The sequence below is a fragment of the Pseudorasbora parva genome, chromosome 5, assembly GCF_024679245.1.
Source record: "Pseudorasbora parva isolate DD20220531a chromosome 5, ASM2467924v1, whole genome shotgun sequence".
Lineage (NCBI taxonomy): Eukaryota > Metazoa > Chordata > Actinopteri > Cypriniformes > Gobionidae > Pseudorasbora > Pseudorasbora parva.
Window position 1 is genome coordinate 27,011,524 of NC_090176.1, and position 10,539 is coordinate 27,022,062.

At 39.4% G+C, this 10,539-nt stretch overlaps 1 long non-coding RNA gene across 2 annotated transcripts; it reads left to right on the plus strand.

The window, feature by feature from the left end:
• Nucleotides 1–1,828: 1,828 nt before the first annotated feature.
• Nucleotides 1,829–9,957, plus strand: LOC137075285 (uncharacterized). 2 transcript variants are annotated; one of them, XR_010905019.1, is made up of 4 exons: nucleotides 1,829–1,944; nucleotides 3,322–3,457; nucleotides 7,840–7,910; nucleotides 8,569–9,957. It is a non-coding gene; the product is annotated as an uncharacterized lncRNA (long non-coding RNA). The 2 variants fall into 2 exon arrangements; XR_010905018.1 differs by having other exon boundaries at nucleotides 7,840–9,957.
• Nucleotides 9,958–10,539: the final 582 nt, after the last annotated feature.

A 10,539-nucleotide genomic window follows, 5' to 3' on the forward strand; every position in this document is an offset into this window, starting at 1 on the left:
GCGAATAAAGCCTGTTTTCACGTTAGTTTCACACCCCGCAGCAACGCACACACCCCAACGGTTTGCACTTTGAGATTCTTCGGAATGAAAAGTGCATTATAAATAAAATCTATTATTATTATTATTATAACGGTTCTGGTCTGACGTTAATTAGACTACAGACACGAGCGCAGCGCGGATCATATGCGCGAGTCCGCGCAGACAACAAACATATCGACCAATTTGAATTCTGCACAGAATGCTGCATTTCAAAGCGATATGGAGGAGATTATGATGGTAAACAGTGTTAGAGGAAACTGGCTTTACCAAACAGAAAAAGGTCCGCTCTTTCGCTCTAGTCAAACTGTACATTAAAGGTGCACTATGCAACTTTCCGTCTAATAGAGGTCGCCTATTCAAAACAAATGCGTAGTTTAATGACGCAAAGTGTGAGCACAGCATCTTGGGAGATGTGGTCTTCTCATCACAGCCGGTGGAAAATAGGACTCGGGCAGAAATCACGTTCATGCATGCGGTTATTAACGTTACTGTAGTGTAAAGCAGAGCAGGACCGAGTGTTATGGACCTGATCACAGCTGCTGGAGCGATTGTTAAACAAATACCTGCCTTGTGAATACCGGGACTTTTATTATGACGGGACGGGACACAGTCGCCGGGTGCCTGCACTGATCCGCTCTTCCGGTTATGATTTTGAGGTAATGCTGCTCTGTTTATCATATTAGATACATTTAAGTGTGTTTAAAACGATGTTATGACGTTACTCTGTGCGTTCACTTGTTCACACTGCTAAGAGTAAAGCACTCCTGCCAAATAAAAGCCGAAACCCAGGGTAGCTACGCAGGGTAGCTACGGGTAGATATGACGCAATTGACAGGAGCCTCCCTCAAATGCAATGCTGAAACATCCGTCCTTAGTTAAAATAGCAATTTTCTCACAATTTACAAATAGTTGGAAACATCTGGGATATTGTAGGTACTCAACTGAACAAAATATATAACACTGGCCTAGTGGTTTTTGGATATTTTACTGCAAAAATACTACATAGTGTACCTTTAAAGAAACGCTTCAAAAAAGGGGAGGAGCTGCTAACAGCTGAAGCCGTTTCAGGGGAAATTACGTCAACACATTGAATAATGCGGCGCGTTTCAAGCAAGGGGGTAATCTAGCGCTCGGAAAGCGTTCCACCCATAGGGGCTGCCATTGCTAACCAAGCCATCACCTGCTGTTAGCATCCCATTGACTCCCATTCATTTTTGAGTCACTTTGACAGTGAATAACTTTACATCAGAGGCGTTTAAAGACTCCATTTGTCCATTGTATATTTCTAAAGAAACACGACAATGTATAAAAGGCTCCATTACCTTGTATCTTACACTATCGCCCCGCAGAAGCTGTTTTTGTAAAAATAGGCTAACGATTGCGTCATAACCAACGCGACCCTGTCGCGCAGTAGAGAAATTACCGTATAGACCTGAGGAGACGCTCGCAGGCAATCTTTTACTGTCTATGAGACAGTCGGGGGGACGTGGAGACATGTCCTGGAGACTAGTCTGATAAAGTCAAGGGGGAAGAATGGGTAGAAGCCCATAGTGAGCCAAAAGCAACGGGAGAAAATATTTAAACAACGTGATTCAGCTTTCGCTTTCCACATCTACTAGAAGACTCACAGCTGTCAGACAGGAAGCTCACGTCACATCTACGTCCTCAAGCTCAGTCTGAGCCTGCGCAGTTCGCTCAGCCATCAGGAAGTGAGTGCCCCTAGGTTGACTTCATTATTTCGCCGTAGACGTCAATGGGGTCGCTGTGTCCATTTCTTTTACTGTCTATGGTTTCAAGGCACTTCAGTGGGCCTTTAATCAAGCAAGTGACTAATTGACTTTTTGAGTTTAGAATCCTCATTAGTTCCTGCGCAGATCGGTCAAATGAGGAATCTATTCACACAAGGTAATGAAAACATCATCAAAGTAGTCCATATGTGACATCAGTTGGTTAGTTAGACTCTTTTGAAGCGTCGACATTCATTACATTTTGGTTCAGCATTGTCTTCTCTTCCGTGTCCCTCAAATAAAGAATAAAGAATCAAACGGTCATGATTCAAGATTCAAACTGCGTGTCAAACTGGCAAACTGCTGAAATCACGTGACATTGGCAGTATGAATCACGAATCAATCTGCTGATTCGCGACCGTTTGATTCTTTCTTTGAGATTTGAAAACAAACGTGGATGAGAAGACGATGCTGAATAAAGTCGTATTTTTTGTTATTTTTGGACCAAAATGTATTGTCAACGCTTCAAAAGAGTCTAACCAACTGATGTCACATATGGACTACTTTGATGATGTTTTCATTACCTTCTGGACATGGACAGCATGTGTGCATACACTTACATTCAAAGGACAGAAAGGCCTCGGACTAAATCTAAAATATCTTAAACTGTGTTCCGAGGATGAACGGAGGTTTTATGGGTGTGGAACGACATTCGGGTGAGTCATTAATGAAAGAAATTTCATTTTTGGGTGAACGAACCCTTCATGACATCAATGTGTCACCACGAGCCACAGGGCTTAATATGGATTCCTATGTCTGTGTTTTTTACTCTCATAGTTACTGTCATAGAAATATACCCCATTAACATGCATTATACGAGCAACAGTTAGAGTTAAAATTCTTAATTTGTGTTCTACTGAAGAAACAAACACACCTACATCTTGGATGCCCTGGGGGTAAGCACATAAACATCACAATTTCATTTTTTGGTGAACTAACCCTTTAAAAGAACAGCATTAATTTGATTTTTTTAATTAAACAATGTAAAATTTATAAATTTGCTTATTTGATTAATTGTGCAGTTTACTTGAGTTTTAGTATTATACTTTTGCCACAAAACAGTGACTTCTCTGAGTGGTAGATTCAACTAGAATCATTGGTTGAGTAATTCTTTACAGAAAAACATTTTTCACAACTTTTTTAAAGTCGAAATTACATTTACACATTTATCTTCATTTAACTTCAGAGCTCATTGAAAAGTTGCACATTATTGGAAAAAAATACATTTCTCCGTGAAGAAAATAAATGGGATTTTTACTTCCTGGAACCACACTGGATTCTATTGTTGGTTCTTGAGGAACTGAAGTCTCAAGGTATGAAATAAAGACTTTCCTCTCTGTATACATGACTCCATGTGAGCACATTTGTGTCCATCAGCACGTGCGACACGGGGAGGGTCCGATTTTGCCTTGTAAATGAGAGCGTGTCATTCTTGCAGTATCTTTGTGGGTGTGGGCGTTTTGTAACTTAACCTCTTGCTCCTCCTAATCACTAGCTGTCCATCACACCGGCCTAGAAGTGCTTTCCTTCCTCGTGCTCATCAGAGTCCTCGAGCACACTTTCATCCCGGATCAGGTGACCTCAGAGGTTTATGGACAGTGGAGCCAGCAGGATGGATGCGGTTTATCCAGGTACGGGACATGAATGTCCTACTGATGTCGACGCACGTCTCACCTCTCCCCCCATGGCGACTGTCCTTCCTGCTACAGACAGAGGCTTCCTGCTCTATTGGTTTGAACCATTTGTTCAGGGTTTGCATCACTTGTCGCCTTGGGGAATTAGAATGTTATATGAACGAGTTCGGGGACAGAGAACATCAGATGCACTTTCTTTCTTAGTGTCATCTTCTTCATCCCCTGCTAGAGATATCTGATCTCCACAAACACGCATACATGCTTAGTGGAATAGTTCGTCCAAAATTAAGCATGTTGCCAAAAACATTTTGTCATGATTTACTCTCCTTCATGTTGTTCCAAACCTGCCTGACTTACTTTCTTCTGTGGAACGCAAAAGAAGATATTGTAAAGAACTGTCCACAAAATGAAAGTCAATGGGCTCCAAAAATAATTTCTCATTATAATGACAAAAAAATGACAATTTTATATTAGGGTGAACTATCCATTTAAATTTTCAAAGTTTGTCAACCACTTTGTGGCAGGCTTGCTGTGTGTTCCATCCTAATATCTGCTGTGAGATTATAAAAGAGACACAATTTCATGGCTTTAGAAATTGTAATTAAACGTATTTTCTAGACACAAGACTGGCTCTCTCACAAAATGTATTGCGGTTTCACGCCAACTCGTTTGAGGGAATGAAATCAATGTAAAAAAAATCTTTGTTTTTCTCATTAGAAGTTGATTGTGGAGTTAATTGATTTCGAAGCTGTGAAAAGATGCTGGTTTAACAGCCTTCCTCGTTGATCCTGATAACAGTGTGGCCCGATACCTAACGAGGTGCTGCATTAATTGTCACCCTCTTTTGACGTATTCATTTGGTGTTTAACTGGGAGATTAATGTATTGATTGAATGAGTGGAGCAGCCTGGGAATGGAGCTGAGCTGGTGTTCTCAGTCCCGGCTCTGATGGACTTCAGCGATGAGAGCGTCCCCAGTGCTGACACTGAGGATGCTGGGACTGTCAACTTGCACGAGGGAGGTCTGTTCCGAATCTGACTGCTAATAAAGCTCTTTCATTCAAGAAGTCATCGGCTGTCGTTGGAATTCTTGGCTGCTTTTCTTATGTGGAAAGCTGTGCTTCTCTGTTCTGCCAGGGTTGGGAGTGGGGGGGGGGGGGGGTGTTGGACGAGGTGGTTGGAGAGTTGTAAACCGTGAGCAATAGGGGGTCGATCTCCCCAATAGATGTCACAGATTTTAACGAGCAGTTTCAGCCCATCTCAAAAGACACGGAGCACAGCGGGGTGAACAAAGATGGTCTTTGTCTGGGTGTATGGATGGGTGGGTGGGTGAGATGTGCGTGTGTGTGCACACTTATGGGAAAGTGGAGGGGTGTGTGTTCCACGACAGTTGCCTTCCAGGGGCTCTTAACAGTGGGGTATCTTGGATTTTAGGGATGAGAAGGGTCACAGCAAGATTTGTGCAGAAATTTTTTCTTACTTTGCACCCTGTATTTTTTACCAGGCTATATTTCCTGCATCTTCATGCATGTTCTCAGCCAATCATGTCATGTGTGCTGCTGCTTAGCCAGTGTGTGGGTATTACAGAAAAATCCTCATAAGGTCATCATGACACCATGAAAACAAGCAAACAAAACAAGTCAATAAGCATATAAACAATTAAACAAAATCGTGGACATTTAATAGCTTTTTACCACCTATGCTGTTTATATTCAGGTTTATATTAAATTAAAGAACACAAAAACAACCTCTGTGCACTTCAGCTTGTTGAAAAAAACTTCTACAGCAAAAAATATTGTCACGATTTTTATATTTTGTATTTTACATAAAATATTGAATATATGTACACTACTGTTGAAAATGTTGAGAGCAATCAGATGATTTTATATTTTTGAAAGAAGTCTCTTATTCTCTAATGCAAAGCTGAATTACAGTGTCACATGATCCTTCAGAAATCAATCAAATACACTGGTTTGGAGCTCAATAAACATTTCTCTCCTATCATTGTTGAAAACATTTGGGCTGCCTTTGCTATTTTTTGTAGACACTGTGATACATTTGTTCAACATTCTTTGATTAACAGAAATTTCTAAAGAAACAGCATTTTTTTGAAGTTTGAATTTTTTTGTTTGTAACAATGTAAAAGTCTTGTGAGTTCATGCCGCTTCAGTGATGCTGTCATTAAAGCAAAAGGGCAACATACTATATTATGTAATTTCAATTAAACTTTTTACTCAAATTGATATCATTTGTAATGAAAAAATGCAAAATGGAAGAATTTTCACTAGTGGTGTCAGACTTTCGAACACCACCAAGTGTGCATTTTAAAATATCACTTAAAGGCAGCAGAATTTATTTTTACACTGACATAGTAATATCTGGCTTTGTCCATGTCCCCTGAGTTCAGTATGAATGGACGTGTTAAATGTATTTGTTTTTTTAATCATTCTTTGAATCCCATATGCAAGCCTTTGAGAAATGCATGTTGGCAAGGTTTTCATTTCTTTAATAGCTGTATTTTTTTTTTTTTAGCTTTTATGCACAGTTTTTAACAGCTCTATAGAAGCTGGAATAATACAGACCTCTGTTCAGTCGGTAAAAGAATTGGGTGGTTAATACTGAGGCTGAACAGAAGCATATGTGTATTTCATTCATTCAAGGGCCCTATCAGACCAAAGACCTGAACCTCATGATCAATGAGTGGATACTGAACATACTGCCCAAGGTTTAGCCTGATCAATGGCCGTGCATTTGCCTGCATGGAGGACAATTGGAGAGACAGGGAGGCTGACAAGTGTGTGCATGTGTATGCAGCTTTGAGACTTACAAGCAAAAAGAAATGCTTTACTCTTTCAAGTGCTCTGATTGGGCCTTGGGCAGGCAATCTTTTGTTTTGGGAGGATGTGGGGGTTGGATTCAGTGCCCTCCTTTATCTAATGGTCCAGGTTAGGATGAAATGGCCTTTGCATAGAACAAAAGGTCCACTAATAAAAATTAAATAATGAAGGTAGACAAGCAAGGTCAGTGAGCAGAGCGGTAGAGGACTGAGTGTTTTCTACTCTTCTGTCTATTTATCAAATATTATCAACATCATTGGTTTTACAGTGCCATGAGTGAGGAAAAAGGATGGAATGTACACTGCTTTGTAGGAAACCATAAAGAGAAATATTCAGGGTTACCAGCCTGAAAATTTGAAATTTGTGCAGAGGAATGACAACAGTTTGAAAACTTTTCAATGAATCCCTCCAAAGGTTTAGAGAAAAGGCCTCTAATATACTGCAGTATTTTTCATTTAACGGGAAAAGTTAAGCAAATATATATATATATATATATATATATATATATATATATATATATATATATATATATATATATATATATATATATATATATATATATTTTTTTTTTTCTCCTCCATATGAGTTTTTAAAAGTCTAGACAGAAAAACAAACAAACATGGAATTCAATTTTTTTCTAATCTAATTCAAACCACATTTGAAGAAATGTGATTCCAATCAGATTTTTACAGATGTGTCTCAGAATGAAAAGAATCAAAATGTACTTTGCACACACACACACACACACACACACACACACACACACACACACACACACACACACACACACACACACACACACACACACACACACACACACACACACACACACACACACACACACACACACACACACCTGCAGAGTATTAAAGGGGTGATTGCATGCGATTTCACTTTTTTTAACTTTACTTATTGCTAATGTTGCTGCTTGAGCATAAACAGTATCTGCAAAGTTACAGCGCTGAAAGTTCAATGCAAATGGAGATATTGTCTTTTAAAGTTATGACAGTTTATTGCCTACAAAAATGGCCGGTTTGGACTTTGTGTGTTTTGGTTGCATCAAGACAGACGTGGTTTGGCTATGCTAGGCAGATAATTACATTTTTTCAAACTTCGCCTACAAACACCAACGAACTTATATGTAATCACACCCGCGAACATCTTTTATTTATTTATTTTTGACGTTTCTGTTATTAGTGTAGGCCTTCAACGTTTATTGTGTTTGACCACATGCTATTTCAGCTACAGTCATGCAAAACGCGTCTGTGTTTCATTTGGCCAATGCAGTAGACTAGTAGAGGCATGGCTAGTTTTTGTAATGGACTCATAATTTGTTATTTTTTGCGAAACATTTTTGGTTATATTCATTCTACAATAACAAAAATATTGATGCCATTATGTACACCACAGATGTAACTTCTGCCCGTAATGGTAAGGGGCGTGGCATTTCCGAACAACCTGTGCTTGGCACTTCAGCCAATAAAAATACATGAAACTACATTTGGCCATCTAACCAATTAAAATATCATTGTGTTTTTCCGAAGGGATGGGCTTCATAGAAGCAGGAAACAATGAGCCGTTCAAATGACAGTGGAGACAGCGGTGTGGAATAAAGGTCAAATATAAGAGTTGTTGAGATGTTGTTTTAAAAATAAAAGAAGTATTAAGACATGTTATATTGCACCCCATAAACACAACCAAGCCTAAAAAAACACCACGGAACCACCGCTTTAATACTGTGGCTCTGACTATGTCCACTTATTTACACTAGAGGGGGCAGAAATTACACATTTCAGAGGGCTATACTCACATGGCATTCATGTGGCCCCATTTTCCCATTTTCAATCAATCAAATAACATTTATTTCTATAGCACTTTAAAAAAAAATAAAAATACAATAACACGCTGACCGAAGTACTTTACACTCCCAAAATTACAAAATGCTGATACACATAACACTGATACACATAACATTATGTCCTGATATTTTGTTGGTCCCGTATTGCTGCCAAAAAAGCCCTGAAACCTCGAGGCATGGACTCCACTAGACCCCTGAAGGTGTGCTGTGGTAACTGGCAAGAATATGTTAGCAGCAGATCCTTTAAGTTCTGTAAATTATGAGGTGGGGCCTCCGTGGATCAGGATTGTTTGTTCAGCACATCCCACAGATGCTCGATTAGATTGAGATCTGGGGAATTTAGAGGCAAAGTCAACACCTTAAACGTCTTGTGCTCCTCAAACCATTCCTGAATCATTTTTGTTGTGTGGCACAGTGCATTATCCTGCTGAAAGAGGCCCCAGAACCTTAAAGGTTAGCAGAACCTTAGCAGAACATTTCCCAAAGAATCACACTTCCTCAGAAAGCCAGCTTGCCTTCTTCCCACAGTGCCTCCTGGTGTCATGTGTTCCCCAGGTAAGAAATGCACACACACATGGCCATCCACGTCACGTGATGTAAAAGAAAATGTGATTCATCAGGCCAGGGCACCTTCTTACATTGCACCGTTGCCCACTGTTGACGCTTTCAGGCAGGGGTCAGCATAGGCCCCCTAACTGGTTTACGGCTATCGCTTCCTGCCTAATATATCAGTAAAACACAACTATTCAGTCTCCAAGTTTAAAGGTTTACTTGAGTGATTTAGCATTATGCTTTGTATTTAAACTTGTACTGCGTCAACTGTTGTGTTAATTTTCCTAATAATAAAATCATTTAGTTCAGTTATAGAACAGACACTACCATTAAAAATGTAACGTGTCTGTTCAATATAATGTGAGAGAGCCGATCGAGCATCACGGCACAAATGCCGCAGAAGTCAGATTACGATCACGAGAGCTGATAGCTGAGAGCACGGCTCATTTTCAGTTCATGCCTTTGGAAGCTTAAGTTTCATAGGAATTCATTTGAAAAGTTGAAACACTCACTTAGCTTTGTGCCACTCTGTTTACATAGATGCAGGAACGAGTGTTTTTGTAAGAAAAACATCTGTATTATTATTAAATTATTAAATATCGTTGGGTCAGAGGTCACTCTTCCACTGAAACTCAACTCACATACGGCCATTACCAAAAGTCAGTGATTATAGTTTATAAAGTTATAAATATGTATAGTTTTCTACATCTGCCGAAACCAGGAACACTTCCCTTAACACCTGATGTACTCGTTACATCATAAAAAGAATGACATCTAAGCTAATGTTAGTCTCTCTGTTTATCCAGAGGTTTACTTATCCAGATCAGATGATGAACCTGCGCTAGACGTGACCAACGCAGCCCTGAAGTGTCTGCAGAGACCGTGTCAAGACTCTCCAAAGACATCCAGTGGCACTGATCCTCAACAAACCCGTCTCCTGCGTGATTACTTCGATCTTTAACCAGATGGAACTGGACATATATTGGGAATATTCCGATCTAATATGACTTCTGAATTGTAATGTTGCCTGAATCCTAATCACACACTGTTTGTTCGTTGGCCAGAGTTTAACTGGCACCACGACTGAGCCCTATTTCTCCCAAGTTATTTTCTCCATTCTTTTGGTTCCTTGCCACCGTCACCTCTGTTGCCTTTGGCTTTTGGCTTACTTAGTTGGAGACACTAAATATTAATGATCTGCCTGCATTGGCACTATATGATAATTGAACTTAGCTGGATGACATCACAGTTTTTTCCATATTCAAATCAAACTTTCAAATCAAATTCTGTTGCATTATTTTCCTGTTAACACTGTGAAACCTGTTCGCATTGTAAAAAGTGCTAAATGAATAAAGATGACTTGACAAAGACGCATCACTTCACTTCAGAAGGCCTTTATCAACACCCTGGAGCTGTATGGATTACTTTTATGATGAATGGATGTGCTTTTTTGGGCTCCAAAATCTAAGGTGCCATTCAATCCTATTATAAAGCTATTATAATTTTTTTTTTTTTTTTTAAGATACTTAAAAAAAAATTAATTCCGATGGCTGAAAGAAGAAAGTCATTGACACCGGTTTGAAGGTGGCTATAACAGGTTGGAAGTATATTCTCAAGCAATTTTCAGATCAATGCTTGGTTATGGAGTCTAATATAAACATTTCCCCATCATGATGGGCAGAGCAGGTTAAGTAATGACAGCATTTTCATTAGAAAGCAGTTCCGTAACCATTAATCTCAGGACACACTGAAAAAACCTCAGGACACACAGAAATTGCTATTACATTTCAAAAAGAATTACAACGAAAAGTTACACATTGATTTAGACATGAGA